Raw genomic sequence first — 26,589 nt, 5'->3', positions numbered from 1 at the left:
TATACTGTCTGTATGCACCATTACAATATTTTTCCAACAAGTTTTAAAAAAATCTGAGCTCATCCACTTGTACAGAGATGTACTACCAGATTAGTTGCCAGGAAGCAAATTTTAAAAGATTTTTATCACAAAAATTACCATTTACTAAAACACTGACAAGATAATCTTTGTTCTAGCAACATCATTTAAATTAATTTTAAACTCATTTGCTTAGTTCACCACAAGGTGATGTGATACTGCATTGATTGCAAAACTGGTGAATAACCCAGTCTACTATATCAAAATATCACCAGAAATCTAAACCCAGTTATTAGTGTATAAAACTACTGAGATCCTTGCTGAACATCTGCCTATTTGCGCTATCTGCATTAAAAGTTTCTAGGTTGCAAAAACATAACTCTTTAAGTCTCTTTAGGTCTGCCATTTTCTTTGCTAGAGTTGTTTCAGATGGCTGCTCTTGGAGTTAAGAGCTTCAACAGCAAGCACAGAAGGAATCCTACAATAGTTTGAAACCTTAAAACTGAAAAAAAAAAAAAAGGGGGGGGGTAGGGAGGATTGGAAAGTGAACTACAATTTAATTGATTTTATATTAAAAAAAATAATAATGAAATCTGAAAACAACTAGAGAAGGTAGAATAAAACTTTCTTTCCCATTGGATTATTTCCTGAAGCCATGGTTGCAGTTAACTCAGTAACTAAGTGCAGAAAAATGTTGTCCTGTCCCTTTTGATTCACAGGAGGTTCTCTCAGGCTCCTCTGAGATCACTGGCTGCTCCTCACTGACACCCCTCTGCTTTAGTTGCAGGCATACAGCTCCCCAGTGTGATTCCATAACCTGCCAAAAACCGTCATCTCTCAAACCTGTTGTCTCAAAAAGGGAAAGCATCTACCTACTTTGCAGAGGATCCAGCCATTTCTTGAAGGAATACAACAGAAGTGAGAGCAAATTAGATACAATATGCCATAGGAAGTGAGATGTAAGATGATCTTGGATGAGATCCAGACTGCTTTACAGAAATTTACTAATTGAGAAGCTGAATGATGCTTTCAGAAAGATGGTAAGGTATTCCTGGATATTTTTTCTAATCGCATTAATAAACTAACAGAATTCCAGCCTGAAAGTATTTCAAAAGGCTTTAAATGTACTTTGTAAAGTAAAGCCAGGTGGTGTATGAGTAATTAACTAAATATTTGTTTCCGTAATAAGAAATTAAATGCTCCATACAGAAGCCCAAGATGAAATTTAATTTTATCATCATAACTCTGTATGCATTACAGGATGGTTGCTTATTTTGTTCAAATGTTTTTAAAATCTTCCAGTTTTATTTTCCTTAGAGAAAAGGAGGGGAAAGTGCAACAGAAGAAAGAAAAAGTGGTACCTGGAATAAGAAAGTAAAGAATGAAAATGAAGGAAGTAAATGCATAAAAATAGTCCTCAAAATATATCATGAGCAGGGAGAGGAACAGATAAGGAAGGAACACTGCTACTATGTCTCTTACTTTATTCTGTAAACCTCAGTAAGACATCTGTGCCCTATCTCCTTATGCTCTGAGATATCAATGGAAAGAGAGACATTTTTTAGACTCAGGTCAGTGAGAGTGGCTTACAAGTGAGACAGTAAGATTGGCTCCAAGGCTGGGCAGCTTTGCTTCATTTTGTTTCTCTTTTTATTTTTTTCTTTTTTTTCTTTTTTTTTTTTTTTTCCTTCTGGGGGAGCATAACTTTCTCCTGCATTTCATGGGTTTACAGCATTTTAAAGAAGCAATTAGCAGCTGGACAAGGTGGAAATAAAAGATAAAAGCTTATTGCTTACAAATTACCCAATCTATCAAGAAAAATCACTTCCATACAAAAAAACTGACTGAAATATTGGACCTCAAGCTCAATTAGCAAGACCCATTCCCATGTACAGCTCAATAATGATGTGCCATCTACCTCTCAAGCTCACTTTCCAATTCAAACTATTCATTTAGCATGCACATCCACCATAAGCACATGCAGTGTTAATGATTTCCCAGCATTGCCTATTCAACATATGCAGTGCTAGAGCATCTACCAGTTAACTTGTTTCCACCAGGTACTGTTAAAAGTGTCCACAATTTCTATCAATTTTCCCTCTATTTCAACAAATAGTTTTATTTTTTTAAAGGTGAGAAACAAAGCACATCATTCCTGTCATTTCTTGATACTTGTGTTTGATCATTAAGACAATGTTTTCTAAGATTCCTGGAAATGTATAAAGTACAGAAGCTACAGTAGACCCTCAGAACATACTGTGGAAATATATGAGGAAAGCAATTTCCCAGGTTTTGTTCTTTATCAGAAAACACAAAAGTCCGATAAAGAAAATTGGGAAGTAGACCATCTTTAGAAGTAGGTTCTGCTTTTGCTAGAGAAAAATGATTGCTAAGTAGCAAACCCAGAAGCAACAGGTATTTTATCTATGATGGTGATGGGATTTAGGCAAGACCTGTTCTAAGCTGAAAAATGATTTTGTCTTAAAGTTCTTCTCCTTCCTTTAACTATATCAATGAATTTAATAAAAGACATTACCCCTCCATAGAAACTTTACCAAACTATGCAAGGACAGAAGGAAATGAAAGCATAGCACTAGTTAATTTCTGGAAGCAAATTTGCAGCACTAAATACCTCGGGCAGCAACTTCCTTGAGAACACGACACAGTCAGGAGACGGCCCTAGTACCATAGTCCTGGTTACCCCTACACCCATACATTACAGTGGGATGACAGAGCACTGAGCACTGGTCTAATGCACCCTCCAGCATGAAACTAAAATTTCAAGCAAGCTACAAACCTGTTGGCACAAATTGTTCTTAAAAATTTTCCTGGAATTTGATTGTGGTTTAATTTAATAGACATAGCTGACTTCAAAAGCTTAGTATTCAAAAGTTTAAGAATATTAGGTTTAGATTTAGTCATATTAAGTCATTATGTCATAAATCCACTTTATATGACTATCCCTCTGTCACTTCAAAGTGCATAGATTTTCCATTTTTACTAGAAGCATGATTCCTTTTCACAGACTAAACTGAAGCAAAGAGAGACGTAGTAACTTGCCCAGAGTAACAAAATAACCTTTGCAACTGCTGGACAGTGCCTTCAGCACAAAAATCCTTCCCCATAGATCTGTTGCTCTGTTCCCAAATGCAATTATGAAGGAAGAAATGCCACAACTATATTGAGGTCACATCTTCATTTTTAATTTTTAACTTATTTGTTGTAATTTACCCCATAATATGCTCAATAATACATAATAAATACACTTTTATAAAGTTAACAATACCTTTGTTCCTGTCACATCCTGTTCCTTCACTACGGCAATAAGTTGACCTGTTGTCCCCAAAACAGAAAAACCCAGGAAGCACATGGGGTTGTATTGTGTAGATCTGCTGAAGTCACAGAGTGTCGTAGACAGGCCTATTATTAACAATTAGCCACTTATTGTAAATTCTAGCTGACACATCTCATTAAATATAGGCCAAAACAGACTTTGGTGATCGAACTTCATTTTTAATAGCTTTTCCCAGCATTCTGCCAATTGTTGTCAGGAAGCTGAAAATTACTCCTACCACTAGGATGCCCACTTTATTCTTGCTGACTGCTGAGAAATTTCAAAAGGCTGCCCTGCCTCCTCTGTGCCTGATAGAGTAAAAACCAGCCATGTGCTTATGATGGTGATAGGCTTTTAAAAACCTCTCAGCAGTCAGCATGAAGAGAAGAGGAGTAGGGGGTAAAAGGAAAAATATTTTCCATTGTTGTTTCTTCTACATAAGAGCCCAGAGTGGTTTATGACATTGACTGCCCCCTTCTAACACCCAATTTGATGTGAAGAAGTGGGACTGAAGAGCTGGTCTTGTATCCAGAAGCTAAATGGCAACTTACTGTTGAAATGTCTGCAATTACAGTCCACCCCCATAACCAACCAAAAAAAGCTAACTTTTCATAAATCTCAAAGTTACCCAAATATGCTTTTTTAAACCATTTTTATTTTTTTTCCTTTACTTTTCCCTCACAAGTTTCCCACAAAAAAAAAAAAAAAACCAAAAAAAACAGAGATTCTGTCTGTGTTCAAATGGAAGCAAGTGACTACTGAGAAACTTAACTTACCTAGAGGAGTCCTCTATGAATATCTTAAGATCCCACCACCCAAAGATAATTATTTTAGCTCCAGTAGTCCCTTCATTTTAAATGTTCACCACCTCTCCTGTATATCATTAGGTCCCATCTGCAAAGCTTTATAAATAAACTTATTAGTCAAAATATTAAACATTTGTGCATTAAACAACAATTTTAATTGCATTTTTATTGAATCAATTCAAATTCAATGAAGATTGCATGAGAACTGACTTAAGAGACAGTTAAGAGCATGAATGAAACAACAATGTTAAAATGAGTAAGTACCAGAACCTAATTTGATTACCCTGGAAAAATCCTCATGCTGGGATACATTCAGCAATTATTTTATAGGCTACATTTCAACAGACCCTATGGCATTGCAGAATACAACATTTCAAGAAAAAGCATTTCTTCAACTACATACTTGTATGTACATACTTTGACTACATACTACACTACATAAAGAGTCATACGATCATATTTTACTTGTCAAGTTCTTCGAGTTCCTTCTTTTACCTGTTTTTTGTTGTTGTTGTGCAGTCTGGGACTGCACAATCTCTACAGGCAATGCCTGATCCAATGCCCAGTTGTCCTCAAGGTGAAAAGGTTTTTGCTTACATCCAGTTAGAATCCCTCTGTTTCAACTTTCAACTTAGCAAGATGTGTGTTATTCATCTGAAAACAGGCTGATGAAGCAGGTAAATATCCAGAGAGTCCATCATTATAGAGATGTTGACTGAAACAGACTACAGCCATGATTCTGCACAAGTTATTGAAGTCTATAATTCAGTTCCAATACCCTCTACCTCTCATTCTTTGCAGTTTGTAATGGTAGTCTGCAAAAGTCCCCTGTCTGGCAAATAACTTAGTGATCCCTATCTGACTTGTCTTCCAAATGTGCTATTCTGACTCATTTTGCAAACACATTCAGAGAGCACAGCTTCTTTAGATCATATATTGTCCCATTTGTCTGTTCAAAAAAAACACTCTTGGCAAGCACTTTTGGATCTCCATAAATCAAATTGAAACACAAAAATAAATGCATTAATAAATGTGTTTTTTCCAGTTAGGATGATAACACTTCTAAAATAATTCTTCAGAGAGAAAACGAAATTTAGCTATTATCAAACCAGTTCTCTGAACAGAGAAATTAGGAATAAAGCTTTGGAGGTCTTACACATTTTACTTTATAAGTATTCAGGTGTGAGAGCAGAGTCACTGAACCGGGTTCCCATAGCCTTGATTCAGCCAAGACCTTTTACTAACGTGTTTAATTTTAACAAGGTAAATGTGAACTTCTCATGGGAAACTTTCTATAAAATTATTCTCCAACAGTCTAATGAAACCATCTTTCCTATCTAAACAGAAAAGAGTATCATCAGGAAATCTGCAACAGCATTTCCAAGTTTTCTCTGGGATCGTTTACACATAAAGACTACTGTCTTTTAATTGACATTTTGGTGTCTGAGTTCAAACAACATCCTCACTCCATTTCTTGCTCATCTTTAAGACTGCCAAGAGTAGATTCTCTCAAGGCGCACTTCAATCAATCAATCAATACATAAATAAATAAAAATACAGTGTCATTAAATTAGTTTCTTGTAATAAAGCTTGAGGATACTGCTGTGTTCGATTCTCAGCTTAAGAACAAAAAACAGTACAACTAGCAAAGACGCATTCAGTCACACACTGAGCATTCTAATGTCCTGCCAATATGAAATGTTCTTTACTTTTCTTGTATTTTTTTTTCTATACCTGTTCCGAAACAGAGATCTAGATATCTTTTCTTTCTTTTTCAGCAACATATATTATGAGGAAAAATGAGTCCTTCAGTTTGACTTCGCCCTTATAACAAGGGTCCCACACCCTGTCTGGTGTGTGTAATCACCTCTACCAATAGCTTCCTTTTATGCATCTGCACAGGAGGCAATACTAGGCTGCTGAGGAGGCAGCAAAGTGATATAAAGCAGTATACACTCACAGCAGCTGGGGAACCCCAACACTCTACCTTAAGAAAGTGATGAAAAACAATAATGTAAACCCAGTTTCTTCCCTGTATTAAGTTGGATTCTTGAAAATAAGACTCCTGAAGTGGGCCAGGATTTTCTTAAATATTTTTTTCAGAGAAAAAAATGTCTAATCCTACTGGAAAACAAACCCAGACATTCTGCCATATGGAAAGAATCTTATATTCTCCAATGTGATTCACATGGGCAATTTGGGTAATTAACTAAAGCTGTTCTAAAGGAAGGTAAAGGGGGAATATCAGAAAAGGAAGCCATGCAGATCTTCACAAGTATAGTAGCTACTTCATGCCTCCTACAATCACCAGAGGAGATATTACGGGAATGATGATCAGGGTAGAAGCTGGGTGGAGCTCAGGGGATGAAAGAAACCTGCCTTTTCAACATGATGGTGAGCTTTGGAAAAGATGGAAGACCATATTCACCCTTCCTGTTACAGAAGATGGCTCCCTATCTGAAGACCTTTCCCTATCTCCCTGAAGATCTACTGTATGCGAGCTGGGCTAACTCACTACCATATTCCCCCCCAAAAAAATCTGGAAGATGGCTGAAGCAGGATGGTACTCTCTCTTAGAGAACAGTCCATTTTTTCTGTTATTATTTCAACTTTAAAGAGCCACTGACTGCTTCAAAAGGACTTCTGGCCCAGTTACCAAACAGACTACCGACACACTTACAAGAAATGATTGTCATCCACATTCTACAGCAAGCCTCATGGGCAAGGAGTAACAGCTGAACTGAATTTGAAAATAAGAACCTAAATGACTATATTCTTCTTGATGGGATGGTGGTTGGGGTCAGGCCAAGTTGATAGAACTGTAAGGATCTTCAAATCAAGCATTAATTAATAGAAGTCATGTACAGTACTGTTTTCCTCAATATTAAAAAGGTCTTACTGAGGCTTGCAAAGCCCAATCAGCAGAGCCCTGTATGTGGTATTGTTTTCTGAACAATGAAGTGAACTAAGGCTTCTAATTTCTTGCCTAACTTCTTGCAGAGAAAAAATGAGATTGGTGCCAAAAAGAAGTCAGTACATCTCCAGTCAAACAAAACCCTTAAAGTCATGATTAGAATCCAGTCACTTGTGTTTAAAGTTATCAGTGTGTTGCTGGGTGAAGGCACAGTGAACCTTTTTTTTTTTTTGGACAACAGTCTAGCTAAATCCTATAAATGAATGGTAGTTTTTGAGAACTGAAAGTTTATTTAATGATGAACTCCAAAATGATGATTTCTTCCTTCTCTGCAGCAACAAGCATTGTTTTGGAAAGTGTCCATCTTCCTTGCTTGAAATTGCCTCTTCAGAAGACAGACAGCCTGGATTCACCTGTCTAGACCCAAGATCTTGTGATACCAGGAGATACACCATCAAAAACTCTAACAATAAGCTAGTATCAAACAGGGGTGTGAGTAAATAAACTAAATTTTCTAAAGATCTATAATAAAAAAGGACAAAAGAATGTCAGTTCAGGAACCTGGCCAAAGTGCTTTCTTTCAAATCTTGTTAAATAAATTAACAGATTTTTCAGAACATTGTGATGAACCTTTCTAATTTTCCTATAGTCTTGTAAGTCCTTATCAACAGAACTCATTTACCTATACTGACTAAAATAGTTTGTTGTTCATATATGTATGTATACACACATTTCTGCGTGCATGTGATTTTTACCATTTCTTCAAATAAGAAGAAATAAAAGTAGTTGAAGAGATGGTTCTTTAAGAGAGTAACTCCACTGATTTACAGCAGGACTTTTGCACCTAACATCTCCCATAAATTATTAAACTATAATCAAATAAAATTATTGCTGCATCCTGTATGCTAAGAACAAGAAATTAACACATACATATAATCAATTTGAAACTTTATTTCCAGATGTTCTGGCACCTAGGTGCACTGGAGGACTCAGATCCTTTACACTTCTGGCAATGTCATCCCTTTCTTCTGTGCGTAGGCTAATGTTGAATTTCATGTCTCCAATCACTTGGGAGTGGAAGTAATCCCTTTGGGAAAGGCAACGGGTGTAAGGGAACATTCCTTCATTTCTCCATGAGGAGAGAGAGTGAAAATTTGCCAAGTCTACGCATTAACTATGATATATTTCAAATGGAAAGCAGTAAGTCTTCTTCTGTGTACAATTTAGCAACTTTTGCAAAGGAATACACCTTGCAGTGAGAAACGCAGTAACCAATTACAAGGGAAATGGCTACAAAGTCATCCAAAGAAAAATAATTTTTTATACATTTTAATAAATATTTCCAAAATCTCTAAAATCCCATGTCCAGCAGCATAACACTACAGGTTTATACAATAAGGTTGAGAAGTGGCAAATAATAGATTTGGATCCTCAACTCCCAGTAAACCAAGAACAATAACACTGGCAGCTTTTAAACGACCATTTGCTGTCTTCCATGGTACTCAACTCATACTTGCATTACTAATTCTGTTGTGTGCTCCCAATAAAATACACAGAAATTAAACCTCCCTTATCTGCCTGACTTAAAGCAGATTCAGTCCTTGTCATGGGAGGCACTAACCGCTCATCATTACTGATGTCAGGTTATCCTCACTCACATGAAATGTAATATAATCTGATTAATGTTCTAAGACATGAACCTGTTGAAGCCCTGTGTCAACTTTCTCAGAGAACAAAAGAAAGCAACATAAATTTTTCATTTTAACTTTGGTTTCATGCAGTAATTGTTCAGAATAAATTAGCAGTATTATCATTTTCTCTCTGAATCTGTGCCCCCACTTTATATTTGGCCACTCACAGATATGACTTGTTGAGCAAACAGGTTCTAAGTTTCTTACTCAAAATCTTGGTGAACAAAATCATCTTTGTAAAATGATAATTCAGAATGGTTTCATTATTTTGATTAAAAAAAGTCTGTGCGTAAACATGTAATCTTCTCAATATCCATTGAGTGTTACTCTGATAGATTTGTAATTACACTGTGAAATTTATTGAAAATTCGATCACAAGTTTGACTTCAAACAAATAAAAGGTAGGTCCACCTTACTTCTTGTTTCCTCAAGGAAATATAGTATGCATTCTTTGTAAGACAGCCAAGAACAACACCTCTTCCTTTACGAGAATACACTTAGCTTTCATTAGCATGTAAAACACTGAATTATCAATGGGATTTTCCTATTTTGTTACACTGCAAATGAAATCTGGGTTTTTCATTTCCTAAAATAAAAATCAAGCTCTTTTTTCCTCAGAAATTGAATGGTGATATATTATGTACAAATAATACTCTGAGAAACTGGAAATAGAACACATTTGTTCTCTGAGTATGGCTGGGTGTACGAAAAGAGGCAGAGAAACCTAATAAGGAGAGCCAAGAGTACACACTTCAAAAAGATGGATAAATACCAGAAACAGGTTATGATGTGAAGTCTCGTTACTAAACAAAGAAAATTAATGGCCAATTACTGACACTTGTGGTCTGCACAGAAGTTCATAGTACCAACACAGAAGAGCAACCCTTTGTGTGTTATTGGCTTCTAAAACTCTAAAGAATTCATAGGAAGGGAAAAAGATGTACTAAAGGAAGATGATAGACTTGCTAGAACCAGTGAATGTTAGCAAAAATGGAGATGAAGGGAGACATGTCAGTCGTTACTCACATGCTTTCAGTAATTGAAATAAGCCAGCAAATAAGCTATGAAGACTGTGGGGCTAGAATGTGACTTTGGTTTCTCATGTTTTTCTGTCTGCATCTGGATGCTACACATATTTCAATACGCAACTAAATTGTCATGCTATATTAGTAAAGACAGCCAGACTGATCAAACCTTTGCCAAGACAGGATCTGAGAACCACATACATAGTAAAATAAAAAGATTCCTCTGAATGCTGAAATTTCTTTGGCATTGCCACTTGTCACAGACAGTACTATTCTGATTATGAGTTACTGTATTTATGCATTGTATTTATCAATAAAGATGAAGGCATTCTGCCAATTGCCTTAGATTTTGTTATGAGAATAACAGCACTTAGCAACAGTAATGGGGCACAAAAAGTCATCTCACTCAATTCCTAAGAAGGATTGTATTTATCGTTTAAAAATTGACACCAAAAAAAAGTTAGTTTCCTTTATAAATATGACAGAAAAACAGCATTCAAGAACTGAACAATTAAGCCCTTTATTTAACAAGAAAGAGGCTGGCAGATTCATTGAATCCACAACAATTATATAATTTAAGATTCTTTTCTGCAAGAATGACCTATGCTATTTTCTTTCTACCTTATCTACTTTTTTAAGTTTTTCATCATCTTTCTTTCCTACACTACTTAATTGTAGCCTGCATTGTTAATATATATACTGTAAAACAGATTATATTATATAAACCTGTGTTTATTTCAGCCACATTCTGCCTATAAATTTCAATGACATCATAACCAACTACAACACTTCCAACTTTCTTAAAAACTGTAGCTTAAGTTCAGATTTTTGACAAAAGCTTAAGCAAATATAACAAGTTTTCCACTGGTCTCACCAACAGACTACTAAGACCAGCCAGTACCAGTTGTCACACCTAAGAGATTTTCAGTTTAGTGGTGGCATCTCAGTTCAGTAGTTATCACAAGACATACTAATAATACCATAGGTCTTTCAAAGCTTAACCCTCTGCATTTTTAGAGCAACATAACACATGCAGTCCTAAGAAACTGCACCCCCTCTTGGCATTTATAAAGACAATTTAGCTAAATTACTGTCCAAGATCACATAAAAATTCTTTGCAGTTAGAGAGAAAGAGAGAGAGAGAGAGATTGTAATGATTTAGTAGTGTCCAGTAACAGCCAATGAAAAAAGCTATCAGCATTTATAAAAAAAAAATTTGAAAGAAAAACATCACTTTCATATGTTCACAGGGACATAACTAAAATCTATCTTTACTTACATAAGGATGTTTCAGTTTGCTTAGGCTTTTATTAGTTCCTTGTTAGAACAGGCACCATATAGAATTTTTATTACTACTAGATGAAAGCAAGTTCAAAGTGAAATTTGACTTTGCATCTATCTTTCAAGATCTACTATGTATAATACACACTAAAAGCTTCACCTAGTTTGGCCTCATTATCACAGAATCACAGAATTGAAGGGGCTGGAAGGGACCTCGAAAGATCATCAGGTCCAACCCCCCTGCCAAAGCAGGTTCCTTAGAGTAGGCTGCCCAGGTAGGCATCCAGACAGGCCTTGAATATCTCCAGAGAAGATATCTTCCTTAACTGAGTCTTAATAAAAAGACCATGTTCTAGTGTGATGTGTATTAATTGGTTTTCAAGAAGAGAGGCTAGAAGCAGTATAGACATCTCAGTTAGGGATTCATTGCAACATAAACACAAAATTCAGGCCTCTTCTCATTGCCAAAAGAGTGACTTAGAGCTTGAACTGATGCACCAAGTCTCTAGATCTATTTTACATGTAGGTAGTAAGTCAAAAGTGTTTCTAGAGTAGATTGATATAACGCTGCTGAAAACTAAAGTAGGACTACATCTTGAGCGTGTGAAAGGCTGTCACAGACGGAAAGCTTAATTTATCAATTTGCCAGTTTCTCAGGGGAGGCCATTAATGACAACAGCATGAGACTGCCTTTTAGCAGGATTCATTGGACTTATTTTCCTAACTTAAGAAAAATTATAACTTTTTCCCCATAAAATACCAGATCTGTCAGACATGCAAAAAGATGACAGGAAACACAGCACAAAGCACAAAGAGCACCATCTATTCATCTCACAGTTTCCTGCTTATATTCAGAACTCATTCTGAGTGCCATAAAGATAGTACATTAAAAAGGAAAAAAAAAAAAAAAGAGAGAGAGAAATAAAAACAAGACTACAAAATGTTAACAATCATTTTGCACATAATAAGAAATAGTGTCTTTTAAACAACATGGCTTTGCTTACACTTTCAGATGCACAAGCAGAAGCACACGGCAGAAACTTATCATGAATGAGTCAGTAACTACTTTCTGTAAGTATCGTGGGGAGTGTTCTAGTAGCACCCATTCAACTCAGTTCAAGTTCAAGCTTTTTAAAGTACAAAAAAAAAAAAACTTCAGTGCCAGCCCATGATGCTTTTAAGATAATTACAAAAATCTGTGCAGCATAACCAGAAGAAAAACATGTTTTATATCTATATCATCTATATCTGTATCTATATCTCCAACCCAGAAAAATACGTAAAAATACAATACACGAGTCTTTGTCCCACTGACTCAAATTAAGTTTCAGTTTATCTGCATCTCTAATAAATAGTCAGACATATGAAATAAACTAAACGTATGTAGAGCATGTATGACCACCACCACTAGTCACCATTGGTTCTTTTCCACCACAAAGGCCATTAAAACACTTAATGAGGAATACTGTCTGAGATGATAAACTTTACAATGATTTACATATAGTTTTCTGCCTTTAGATATTTGTAAAGGTGCTTAAACATCATCAGAATTCGTAGATTGTTAAACTACGTTTTTATTACAGCATCTACTTAGTTGCCATAGGTTCCAGCAGAGCTACTGTTCCCAATGAGAATGGATGAGAGCTGAGCCTCCTTTCAGGCACTCCAAAGGAAGCTTTCTTTTCAGCTTTGTACATCTACAGATGTATCAAATTTCACAATCTTATCTCAGGCAGATTGGTCACTGAGCAAGCAGAAGACATGCTACTGTACTTTTTCTCCACTGTCAAGCTTGCAATGTAGCTGCTCTCCCACCCAATGACCGCTGCCCTTGGATGCACAACAGGGTCAGAAAAAGACAGACTGATGCTGACATACTGGAAGAAGAGAAAGCTAAGGTTTTCTTTGTCTGTAGGGATAGAAGGGCTGACAAAGGAAGAAGGCAATGATGCACTTCCTGGGATTTCACCCCCTGCTCAGGTGACATGATGAAATGAAGTTGCATACCCGTGTTTAAACTGTTACCATTTCAAAGGATTCACTGTGTTCTTCCCACTATTGCTACCTCTATGAAAGGCAAAGAAAAAGGATACTGTCACCTAGGAGATAATGATCCTCTTTTACCAGGAAACTCACCAGTGGTTTTGGTAACAATTTTTGTGTTTAACCTGTGGGCAGAGATGACCTAAGAACATTTCCTCCTGGAATATTAATTCTTTACCATAAGAACTGAAGATAAATCAAAAAATACTAAGGGAAGAGGCTTTCAAACACATTTTTCTTCAATTAACAGCAAAATATCCTACTTCAACTTATTGAGGCAGACTTCAGCAATCACTGAGAGAAACCCTGTAGAACTGAAGTGCCACACCAGAACAGACACACCAATTTGCAGAAGACAGGCCCTTGTCACCATAACACAGACACCCCTGAATGACACTATTTAAGACACTATTCAAGGCACTATTCAAGACATACCTCAGCCATTCTTTGAGGTTCTGAATTCTTCCACTGGCAAATAAAGAAAATTCAAAACTCAATAACACATTACATAACTTAGACTCAAAGCCACCGCAGCCTATTGATCAATGGCATTTCATTGACATCGACACAAATAGCAGTAAGACATTAAAGCTAATACTGCAGAATAGTCTTTTTATAGTCTGACACTGACTCACCACTGATTGTATGCTATTTGCACATGTCATTGGAACACACGAACACCTATAGCAGTCAGGATAACTGATTTTTATTCTTTTTTTCAGGGAAACATCAAGGTTTTCCATCCTCCTTAATGGTCTCTGTGTGGCTTAATCACCGTGATTTCAGACTATGAACAAGAGAATTAGGGAACTATAAACCCTGAGAGTGTGCATAGCATTCTGAATAAGAATACCAGTTATGTTTAGAAGACAGACTTGTGTTCTTGAGAGATAATACAGTTCCCTGATCCAGAGAAGTTGGTATTTTTTCTCACAGAAAGACTGAAGACAGTACCTGTTCCTATCCTAGTTTTACAGATGTGGAAACAGATGACATAGGCAGCTAATTTCCTTTCTTTCTAACCCATCCTTACAGGAGTACCCTGACGCGCAGCTGTGCTAAGAACTCATAGTCTATTGTGTGAGATTTGTGCAAGCTTTATACTTCTTGAACTGGACATTGCATTTGAAAACTCGCAATCCTGTCTCAACAACTACACTGGGAATCAGTATCCAAGCCGTAGCCTGTGACTTCATTCTTCTGCCCATTCTCTTCAGATGTCATGTGGCAGCTAGAGGTTGTAGAGCTGTTCTGCATAGTCAACCTCAGTCAAACCATGAAAGTTTTTAGGGCTTCTCCAGTGCCAATTATAGTATCTTATGCCAACCCTGTTTTTAAGTAAACTGAACTAATCTTGGCTTTTCTCAGACATCAGCGAATGCATGAAGAGACTCTCTAGACTCAGAAGACCAGACTTAGAGAGCTGTGACCTGTAGGGAGCCAGTGAGCAAGTACTTTACCTTCCTGATCCATTTGATTAGCTCTAAGATCTTTACAAGAAGAGTTACCACATACTCACTTTTCTCCACCAATGGAAGCTAAATTCTCTCTTGCAAACTCATTACCCTTTACAGTGCTTTCACCTTGTAAATTCAGAAGTTGATGAGAATTCACTGAGTAGAAAGAAGCAGAGCAGAGGAAGGAGGCCAGATTTTCATCCAGTGTCATCCCAGTAATATTAAATGATTTAGATTAGTTTCTGGTGGAAATAGCTCCTGTCCACTTCTAGACCATAAAAAAAAAATCTCCCTCAAACAAGTAAAAAAATTTCTCATTCTGAGGATTTATGATAGGGACATCACTAGGGGGGTTCAAACTCCTTTTGAATGCAAGGTGAGCATAAGCATTCAAGCAGTTGAGTCTAACAAACATGGAGATTTGCATTCATGTGCCTCCTCTTTCTTAACAGCCATGTAACCCACTCTTCCTTTTGCAGACAATAAATAAATAAATAAAACACCTCTTTGGCAAGCTAACTAGCAAATGCAAATTTAAACTCTCTGCCCAGTACAGAATGTGCCTGAATTCCATCTGTAACACACCGCTACATGCCAATTACTTTAATTAGGGTGAGATCCAAGACTTGCAAGAGAAAGTTCATAGTGTATATTAAGAAATAGTTTTTCTCCTCAGTGTTCTTCTTTCATCTTATCCTTTGCTCATTTTCCTGCTTCCCTCCCACCCTTTCTCCATTCAGAGAGTTTCTCATTCTGATTATCTAGTCATTTTGACACCACCACTGTTGTACTTAGACCTTCAGCAAGGCAGGCAAGCCAATAAGCTGGTTGCATTTAATGCTTCCAAGATAAGGTGTAAAGAACAAAAAGCAAAGAAATGAAAGTGAAAGGATTTATACCATTTGAAGTGCAGTTTGCTGTGGCGTGGCACAGTGTTTTGTAATGCATCTTATTATGAGCAATGGCATATTCTGCCAAGAAATGTCAGTGTTCATTGCTCAGGATGCTGGGTTATCTCACATAAATGCAACAATTGTACTGAGCAATGAAGGAAGGACTGATTGGGTTGTGCAGACATTCAACAGGACCTGTAATCAGCATGATAATAGTGAATGAAACAATGAAATGAGTGCTGTCTTAACAATACCAGCAGAAGTCACAGCTGTCAAGGTTTGTTCCAACATCAATTTTCATTTCAAGAGCTACCCAGTCTCAATCTGCTTTGCAATTGGGAAGGGTTAACACCAGCTGTGGGCAACTTTTAGCAGCTATGCTGCATGGTAGCCAATGCTAGTTTTTTCCCGCTCTTGACACTTCAAACCAGAACGTATCAGAATAAGTCTGAACGAATTCCCATGTAAAAATTTTTGGCTGTAACAAAATGCCTTCTGGGAGTTTTGCCGGGCTGTCAGTATTACCCAAATTCATCACACAGCTGGTTCTTATGGGTCAGGACTTCTATTTCCTTCTTTTGAAGGTCTTGCAAAGCATTCACTGGATTCATTCCTCACATCTGTCTGCAGCTATACACGTCTCATTGCTTGGCAACAGATAAAAAACAAGCTAAATGTTATTTCTAAAACTTCCCATATTCTGGAAGTGTTCTTAATCACCGTGATAAATTATTATTATTATGTCTCTTTGTGGACAGGTGTGTAAGCTTGTCTTTGTTTTACCTCAAGTTTAAAAGATAGGAATATTCCACTAGCCATACAGGTGCTCTCATTTAGAATGTTACCATAAAATGATTTAGAATCAGGCAATAATCATAAACTAATGCACCTTAAAGCTTGACAGTTAAACTATATTGTAAAAGTAGATTCCAGATTTTAAACCATCTGAACCATCTATATCTTAATCTCATAATTACTCATCATGCTTTGATGCTAACACAGTTAGACTGATGGTCAAAATGAATTGATATTAAATGCAAAATTTTGTCCACCAGTACAGCTATAATGAGAAATGTACTTTATTCAATCATGAAACTTTTGTAATTTTCCTGTACCATTGCATCTGAAACTGAGCTGAAATGAAGCCTTATTGAAAATTCAGTCATTAAGAGCTTGACATTCAGCTGTCTGCTGGCAACTGGAATGTCATCATTGATTATAGAGATTAGTGTGGAAACAACATCTGGTTTTAGACTTGCACCAAATAATTTCTGAATAAGCACTTCTTTGCTTCTGTGCTAAACCTGAATACAAATTTATTTATTTAGGGGGGAAGCAGGTTAATGGAATTTTTACAGAATTAGCGTTAACTAGGAAATAAGTTTATTCTTTAATCAGAAAGTGACAGATTCTTAGATAATAAATTATTTAAATACTGGTTTATGCCAAATGAGAAGTGGTCCCTGCCTCATTAAAGGGGAGATTCAGTCCTCTCTTTTGTAGTAAGTGGCAGTACCTCAGAGACAGATCAGATTATGGATGCTTTAAAATGGGAATGTATCAATGTGGCCTAAATGGAGTTGATGACAATGCAGTCATAGTGTGCAAAATCCTCAGCGGGAAACTCATCAGTTAGTTCCCGATAGGCTGTTTTGTGGTTCAACTAAAACTTGTTTCCAGGTGATTTCAGCTAAAGTGAGAGAAAATTAAATAAGGTACTAGGATTTACATCAACTCAGCTTTGGAAGTTTACAGTCATACCATGTGTTTGATACCTTGGAGCATCTTTCCCACATGGGCAAAGCCCTGCCACTGCAAACAAGGCAAAATGGTAAAAGCTGTTTTATAACCCTTAGAAATTTACTCTAGTGAACATCTGCAGTATTGTACAAGTTGTGCAAATGTACAACTAATCTTCAGTTCTTTGACTCCTTTTGCATTGGTGTAAGGGAATGCAGGGGGGAAGGGGAGTGTTTTTGACTAGCGTTACCAGTTATCTTTTTTTTTTTTTCCTGAGATAAAAGGCTGAAAAAAGAACAGAAATGATTCTAACTTAAAATAAATTTTGTCAAAGAGCAGAGCTAGATTTGGATCTACAACATAAGTAACCCTGAAACATGCAGTTTTAAAATTTCATGAATGCCTACGTGCACACATTACCACGTCAATTCATGATGAAACTGATCTTTGGCTAAATAAAATTCATCCAATAAATGGAGTATACATACTTCTAATTAACTTCTAAATTAATTCTGCTCAAACATATGTACAAGAGAATGAAAGTTACGCCTATAATCAACTATAAGGACACTATTTACATTTCCAGAAATATGTATGTCCAAATTCTTCTTCCAATGTACCATGATACTTGTAATTACATCATTATGTAGTTAGTATCTAAATGGAAATAAATAAAACATGTAAGGTTTTCTTTGAAGAATTGTTCTCACGTTCTGTAAGTTTTCTTTAGTTTTAGTTACTCTCCCGACAAGTACAATTTTCTCCAGAAATATCAGTATTAAAAAAATATGCACTGTGGAACAGAAGTACTGACTTGATACTCAGTTTTGGAGTCCCACATGCCCTATCATTAGTGGCAGAGTGATTGTTTTCTACATTTCAGCAAAACACACTGGACTAATTATAATTCCACCAACACTGGAGTTGAAGAACACAGATTAATGATCAGCAATTAAAACATCAACAACATCACAAACAATAATGTTTCACACTGTTAATTTCTGTTGCCTGAAGTCATGCTATTTCTCTTTGGGCGAGAAATACATAACACAATCATTACTTCCAACATGAATAAAATGCTATCATATTACATGCAAAAATTCATATACTGTAGCTAATTTACAGTACCTAGAAAGGAATGTGCACTTGGTGGATTGTGCATACACTTGTAATAAAAAGATGCATCAGAGTCAGACCTGAAATCTCAAAAAATAATGTCAGTCATATTGCTCTATCTAAACATATGCAGAACCAAAAACATATTTAAAACAACCATAAGGCTAGTGTAAACAAAATATGTCAGACTGGAGTGATTCGTTACCTTCAAAGGTTTTTTTCACAGAGTAATATTGGCAGGTCCAGCTGACAGAGGTACAGCCGTGCTACATGTTTTCTTAGAACTTCTAACAACATTGTGATCCTTTCTGTCTGGTGCAGCATCCAATTTAATCAAGTCTCCAGCACAAAGCTCATCTGATGTCATCTCTCATTTGTGCACTAGGAAATCAATGGATGCAGCTGCAAATCACTGCAGTAGGTAACTGTTGTTTGACCTTCACTTTGAGCATTTGCCTGTAGAGTTTACATAGGCCATCATCCCACAGTCAGCATGTGCATTGTGGTAGCACACCTGGTGCAGAACTTAAAATGGCCCTTTTGTCAGCACACTTCCAAGGGCATCCTATTAGCTATGGTACAAGTGATTTTACAATTGCTTTTGCTGTAACACTGTTCCTACTGTGCTCAATATTTTGTTATCTTTTTCACTTACTGAAATTTATGCACCTGGAGATGTTGGTAGATGTATTCAGGAAACTGAAAAAAAAAAAATATATATATATATATATTGTCTCTCTGTTGAATGTCACAACCTTTCTGTGATCTGAGACGTGAAAAAACAAGCTGGGGGACAGTTTTGTTACAAAAGAATAGTGAGCAGTGCCAGAAACACAGAAGAAATTAAAATAAACACATGAATGTCACTAGTCATTTTCAGAATTGAAATATTTCATTCATTCACATGCTGGACAATTGTGGAAATTCAAATGAATAATAAACTCAGCTGAGTCATCTCTCAATTAATGTTTGTTACATTTGAAGTTCTCCCAATATAATTCAACAGGGCAAAGCAAGATGCCAGTACTTGATGTATTATTCATTAATTATTTATCAAGGAACAACAAAGTGGCCTCTCACCAAGGTTACGGATACTCCTGGTGACTACAGAAATGCCAGACTGATATAGAATAAAACATTCCCAAAAGGGGGAGCATATAACCTGGCACTGTCAAAACTAAGTATGTACCAAAGCTAACACAGGTGCTGAACTGTGAATGGACATGTAAATAAATAATTCACCCATCAGCTCGTAGGGATGATCTGCTTGGTACAGCAAATATCAGATCATTATGGGTGTTAGAAGCAGAAGGTAAGGTCAGGTGCCTTATTTATCTTCAAAAACTGTATCGTTCTTTTCTATTTTTTCTGGTTCCTCTCTAGCATTTTTGGTTCCTCTCTAAGCTCCTAGAATTAAAGCTATTCAGCAGTCACTCGCGAAAAAAGTAAGATTCTGACACCCTGACTATCTGCAACAGTATTTCACAAGTGTTATTAAATCCAGACAGTACATTTAGGAAAGAAAATGTTACTTTGCGAAAAGGTTGGCAGAATTTATCCCTAATACATCATCAGCTCTGGGGGCATTGTCATAGAACTGTGCATAGCCAGGAAAGATCTGGTTTCAGTTTCCACCTCAGATTCCTGGGATCAACAGAAATTACTGCAAGAAAAGTCTACAACAATTGCAAGAGATTTTGCTTATGCTGCTTAATGGGATGCCCTCTGGCCAAATGAACATACACAGTGGGTTCTCAAAATAGCCAGGTTGAAATTCACAGTATTTATTTCTATGGTGATACAGAGAAGTAAGGAGGTTTCCACCTGACACCTAACATATGGCATATGGGCAAGTATTCCAAGTGATAAACAGAATGTCTGTTAACTTTTTTCAGACATGAGCACTGATGGCAGAAGGCCCAACTTCAGACAACTTTCTCTCAGATAGAAGTGAAAGGTGGAATAGATTTAGCTTCATATTCATAAGCTACTTTATGGGTCTTGTCAGATGCACAGACAATGGGGCTGATATGCTCAGCTGCTCTGCTTGCATATACAGGCTTTATATGCATTTCAAAAACAACTAAGACTCACAAGTGGCTTTGCCAATTGGAGGACAGCCGAAGGAAGAGCTATGCATGGAATTCAGATACAAACTCAGGCAACAGTTTCACTGTATTTTTTGTAGATTTTTTTTTATTACTTCGTTCATTTACCTTTCCTTAAGCATTAAAGTATTCATTACCTTTTCTTGTGCAGTATGTTCAAGCCACACTAGTCTTGATCATACACATTCACACTATGGTGGCATCCAGTTAAAATAACCTTCAAAATGGCAAACAGAAAGTGAACCACTCTGAAGCTTAGTGTTGTCATGACAGCTTCAGACAACTTTGCTGCAGCTCCAGAGGAGGCTTCAAACCTTTCTGTATGTGAGAAGTCAGCCTAATATAAACCTAATATTCACCATTAGAGAATTTTTACTTGACAATATCAGTTCTTAAACATACTTTCTTCATTTTGCCTTTCTCTCTTTGCACAAACATTTAAAGGCCTTGAACTCTATGCAGGGATCCTAGAACAGGTGCACAGGTGTTAAAATAACAGACATCAGGCACGATTCATCCCCTAATTGTGATAGCCTCTACTGTCATAACCAACGCCTGCTACCTGAAGACACTGGCAAGAGACATCCAAATTCTGCAGAACTCCCCCAATCATTCCACAGTGCAAGACTCACCAAGAACATTTATTTCTTGAAGCCTTACAAATATTATCACCATGCTTCTAGTCAGGATAGCATAAGCAAGCTCTGTCAATGGTGTCTGTAGTGCTTTTTCTTCTGAATACTATTTATTCCCTTATGCAATTTAATTGTTGTATCTTTCATCCTGGAAGCTTAGTGAATGACACAGAAGCGTACCAGTGGAAGACATAACATTATAAGAAGAGTCGGTTTCAGAGGCAAGCTCTCAGAAGCTTTGTGTCTGAGAAGTGCAGAAGTACCTGTATACCTAGACCCGGTATTGATGACTCCAAGAAGTGCTCAGTTTCAGACTTGGATATAATGCAGTCAAACAAGCCAATGCATTGACTAGATCTTCACTTTCTCTGACACAATAGCATAACCTTAAAAGAGTAACTGAAGGCCTCCTTCAGGCACTCTGCCTTCATTATTTTTGTCTCCTCACAAAGCCAGACTCCACTTAAGCAGGACCATGGTATGAAATCACTTCCCACTTTTCATTTTGGGTGTAAACTTGCTGTGGCAGATGTCCCCAAAGGATTTCAGAAATATAGACAGGCCTTCTTACATGGCTTTCTGCAGCCAAAAATTAGATATAGAATAATGCAGTGGATCTTTCAAGAAATATGCAAGCATAAAGGAAGACTTCCACAGTGGTTTTACAGTTAGCAGATCAACACTATAGATCTCATCAATATGTGACCTATTCAAAGGGCAAGTAATGTAGAGAAAAAAGATCATCTCTTAGTTTAATACATGTTAAGTTCAGCAAAACTGTCAAAGCCCTTTAAGGCAAATAGTCCACTACAGACCATGAGCATTGTAAACCATCAGCACCACCAAGGTAATGTGGGATAATTTCTCCAGAACTTAGAAACTGACATGTTGTCATTTGACTTTTCCTATCTAAATCTACATATAGATCATCTGTGAAGACAACATGCTTAGCAGTACAAAAGTTCTCTCCCTTTTCAGAGCAGCTAACATGTAAAATAGGTGAAGGGCAAGCCCATATAAGCTACATGAGTCACAGCAGCAAGAAAAAAATTTAGCCTCAAAACCTCTTAAGTATTCTATAACTGTGTATTACTCTATACAGAGTACTACTGAGCTGATTGATTCTAAGCTCTGAACAGAGCTTAGAAATATCACCTGGAAGACTGGGAGAAATCAGGATGCTGAGTTCCCTGTCAAGAGTGGAAAAGTATTCCAGCACTGACTCCCAGCAGTAGAACTCACAATCCCCAGGGAAAGCATAAAATTACATGATTAAGATGTGACTGTATTAAGCTTACTAGGCAGCTGATCGACATCTCTCCTGTCACACAAAAAAGGACACAAACTACTTTGGGAAATGCTAATATGCACCCTAAGGTAAATCTGCCTGATAAGAGTATCTCCCTGTGTTTGTACTCGAGGGATCTAAACCAGTACAAGTGCTGGAGTTGCACAGTAGAGTTTACACAGGAGATATATTCTGCATTGTTATCTCACTTTTAATTACAATAGCTAAACATGAGGCAAAAAAGATTTTCCAGACATAAAAAGCGAAGGCAAAAGCCTGAAGTTCTTCAAGAACTGAAACTAGGAGATCACCCACTGTACGTATCAGAACAAATTTTTTGGTACTCTTCCCCCATGCAAGTTTAACACTGGCAGAGTGTCAATGACACCTTTAGAATAATTACTGATTTACTCTGGCATGAGAGAAAAGTCAGGCACCAAACACACAATCGCTTTATAGCAGACGCAAATACATTATAAAAAACAAATAGGCATCACATAGGAAACAATTAGAACATGAATATATAATGAAAAAACATATTCCCTTAGATCTTCAAATATCACTTCTAATGTAAAGTGGACCTTAAACTGAAAAGCACAAATGTGTACTGTTAGGCATGTATAACAGCTCTAGAAAAATAGCAACTTTTTTTTTTTTTTTTTTTTTTTTTTACAAATTTTATTAGTAATATACCTGGGCCCTCACTTGTCAATTAAAAAAAAAAAAAGGAGTAAATTACCCTAGCTACAAAAAGTAGCTCAAAGATTTGTGGGCTTAACTGTAAAGTTCAGCCTTTTAAAAATTTGGCTGATAAATAAATAAATAAATGCTTACTGGCCAGTGACTTGACTGAAAAAAAAATCTGTCAGCACAAAAAATTTAACAGAGTGAAGTTTCAAAGGGATGCTGAATACTGATTTCTAACATTTCTAAATAGAATCTTTTATTTTTAAATGTCTTACTTGATCCAAACAAAACATTTCATATTTACATTTGTTTACAGAACTGACCTGAGTTGATTTTCAGTTAACTGCTCAAAAAGTTTAACTTATTTTTATGTAAGATAAAAACAAACAAAACAAAAGAAACAACAACAACAACGGCTAATTCCTGTTTCAGGTTAAATCGGGCATGTTTTTCACACCTGCATTGCAATGTTGCCAAATAACAGAATTCCATAATTTATGCAGTTCAATTCCTTTTATTTAAATGCCACATGCCAAAGGTCTCTGCATCAAGGTACAACTCTATTAAGCCTTACTTTGAGCTTATTAGGAGATCCTCTGGCTGCACTTTATGCAGATCAAAACTTATTTGAGATTCAGATTCAATACTTGTGAAGATGACTTTATTTATTTATATATATTTTTTTAAGCTACAGCATTCAAAGATTTTCTGCTCAAAGGAGTTCCTTTAACTTTGAAACTGTACTTACTGTTTGTATTTATGTGAGTCTTGAGTAATCCCAACTCTCTTCTCCTCACAGAAGCCTTGTTTATGTTCTCTGATACTTCTTCTCCATACCTTGGAATTTTCCCCAGCTGAACTCTGCCTCTAGAGGGTACTCATTCATCCATTTTCTGTTAACATATGTGTTCTGCTGGGACTTCTAAAAGAGACAGCAAATACTGCAAATGGAAGAAAGAAAAAAAAAAGTTTTGAAATTTTAAATACATTTTGCTTAGATACATTTACTTCTTTCTTGTATTTGCTTTATATGAATATTCATTTAATTGAGTACCATCAGCATAGAAGAACACAGAAAGGGAATTTTTAATATCCTTCTTTTAAGCATCATACTGGAAACTAGACAGGTTAGACATCTATGTATAAGGAGAGGAGAATATATATGAATATATATGAATAGAAGAATATATATGAGGAGAAATACAAGTTTATTAGTGAGAACTGAATAAAGAGCAAGCATTCTCATGATTCAATGCATTAAAAAAAAATCAGAACTGCTACTTCGTAGATCTATAACTAACATCTGATAAAGATGAAGGAGAAACTCTTCCTCCCCATATTTGTTCCATAACTGCTTGATAGTATAATATTTTGAAGTAAGTTTATCAGAGAGAGAGAGAGAGAGAGAGAATAGACATACACACGTTTCACTGCAGAGCAAGTTAAGCTTCTTCTGTTGTTACATGGTAACCGTGCATGTTTTCACCTCATAAAACATTGAGGCAGCTTATCCCTCAGTGAAAATATACAACCTAGCTTGTATTTTCTGTGGGTACCTCAGGGTATGAACTTGCTTAAGGGCATTGCCCAAGCAGCAAAACAAATGACAATTATCCCACAGCGACTTGCCTCTGCACTCATACATGATGATGATCATACATATGATGAAAGCTAGGCCCTCCTGTCCTGCACAAAACTGCAATTCAAACTTACATGCCATATGGACACTTCTCTTATAAATATCCAATCTTTGAATAGAAACAGCAATGAAAGCATACACCCAGCTCAAATTGCACAAAGTTCTCTTAAATATAAGAAAACTGATTAAGTTTCACGTAGGTCTTGGAAGATACTTCACTAGGTGCAAAGAAAGAGGTGCAATTCATCAAGTGAATTATTCATTGTAATTTATCAGCAATAACCATTAATAGATGTCTACAAACTTGCAAATAGATCCATTCTCAACATGATTTTCAGGTAACTTTAGAATATCATGGCATTTTAACAAAATGTTACGAGGTGACATCTTCATATGCTTTTTAATAATTCATATTGACACAAATTTCCTTTCTTCTACCCATCAAGTAGCAGTTACAATTTAAATAATCAGCTTGGCAGTTCAGTGTTAGGCAAGTTAAGAATAAAAATCTAAGTATGCAGAAGCAGTTCCCTATGGAGGTAGGGGTGATACTACAAACTACATAATTATTTTTACACTGACAACCACGGGAAGTCATCAATTTACATGACATTGTATCTTTCAGGGATGTAATGAGAAACAGGAATGAATATGTCATTTTACGATTAAACAGTCATCAAAGGCCATAGATAGAAAAACAGATAGCCCTAGTTACATCCAAACACTTTCAAATGTAAATGGTAAAGAGAAAAAAAAAAAGAATGGATGACCACAATATTCTACAAAAATATTTTTCCAGATAATCCCATTCAGCACCTTTGATATAACAAATGCTGCAATAAATGTTTTTATTACAAGTAATTGAAAATATATTCTGTCCTTTCTTTACACAGCCCTCCCAGAGAAGTGTTATTTCTTCAGAAAAAAAAAAAAAGACCATAAGGACTGCACCGAGTGATAGGCTTTATTGAATCAAACAATAGTTTCCTAATACATCTACAACTTATGAACACAGCCACTTGCTATTAAAGCTCAAATACATCAATGAAGAAAAGACCAGCATTTTCACTGTTGCAATCTGTATGGATGGACTCTCCAAAATGACAAACATTAAATTATGTACAGTTTATGATACATATATGCTCCCCATCCTCTGTTAACATCCTTCCCCAGTGCAGAATTCTTCTTCCACACATGGAAAATATCACCAAATGTCTTCAGCCATTTGCAAAACCACACCACAATGCTAGAAAAAAATATAACAGACAATGTTTCTTTTTCACTTGTTATCTTCCATTTAAAATGGTGTTAGGGTGCACTTTGGTAACAGGAAAATCCAATATGTACACAAAATAAATCAGATCCCCTTTTCTGGAATTTTAATCATGATGTGACAACTATTAAAGCTAAGGAATGAACTTTTACTAATAACTGGACAAACAGCAACAGAAGCATTTCCATGAGCTTATTATGATTTTCATATTGTTATCAAAAACAAAGCAGAGGAAGAGGAAGGAAAGAAGCATAAGTTTCTCTCAGAGATGGTTCACTTTAAAAGGTTTGCATTGCTGTATAGATATAAAGATTAAAAAATAGCACAGTTGTAGATTAAATACTTCATGGCTTATAATAGTCATGCCTGTGTTCTAAGAAGAGAATTAAGTCTGAAAAACTATTTATCTATTACTACCAGAATTCTGAACTGTTACAGTATCTGCGCATTCCCTCCCACAGTTTAACTACTTGCCAGATAATAGACTGATGAAAAGGTCAAACAGCCACTTTCACTAAACTTTATTGTTCACATTAAGGTCATGAGTAAAAGTCAGCCTACAGAATGCCTAAGGTAAATACAGCATCAGATACAACAGGGTGTAAAACACAGTACTCTGTTCATAAAGCAAGATCTATTTG

At 36.3% G+C, this 26,589-nt stretch overlaps 1 protein-coding gene and 1 long non-coding RNA gene across 8 annotated transcripts in view; one reads left to right on the top strand and one right to left on the bottom strand.

Annotated features, from left to right (window-relative positions):
* Window positions 1–26,589, bottom strand: part of LOC310904863 (uncharacterized protein) — a 499,219-nt gene that overhangs the window by 406,961 nt on the left and 65,669 nt on the right. For 6 of the 7 annotated variants that reach the window (XR_014588640.1, XR_014588641.1, XR_014588642.1 and 3 more), the window contains exon 2: window positions 23,785–23,977. The gene's annotated coding sequence lies outside the window, so the exon portion shown is untranslated. Of the gene's footprint in view, window positions 1–18,983; window positions 19,018–23,784; window positions 23,978–26,589 lie in introns of those variants that run through there. The other variant, XR_014588645.1, reaches the window with a different exon arrangement.
* On the top strand, window positions 1,065–8,776 carry LOC310904871. Its single transcript, XR_014588666.1, has 2 exons — window positions 1,065–6,979; window positions 7,408–8,776. It is a non-coding gene; the product is annotated as an uncharacterized lncRNA (long non-coding RNA).

The sequence above is a fragment of the Anser anser genome, assembly GCF_964211835.1.
Source record: "Anser anser genome assembly, chromosome: 10".
Taxonomy (NCBI): Eukaryota; Metazoa; Chordata; class Aves; order Anseriformes; family Anatidae; genus Anser; species Anser anser.
Note: the sequence above shows the minus strand (reverse complement) of the source record. Positions and strands in the feature narration are given on the sequence as shown.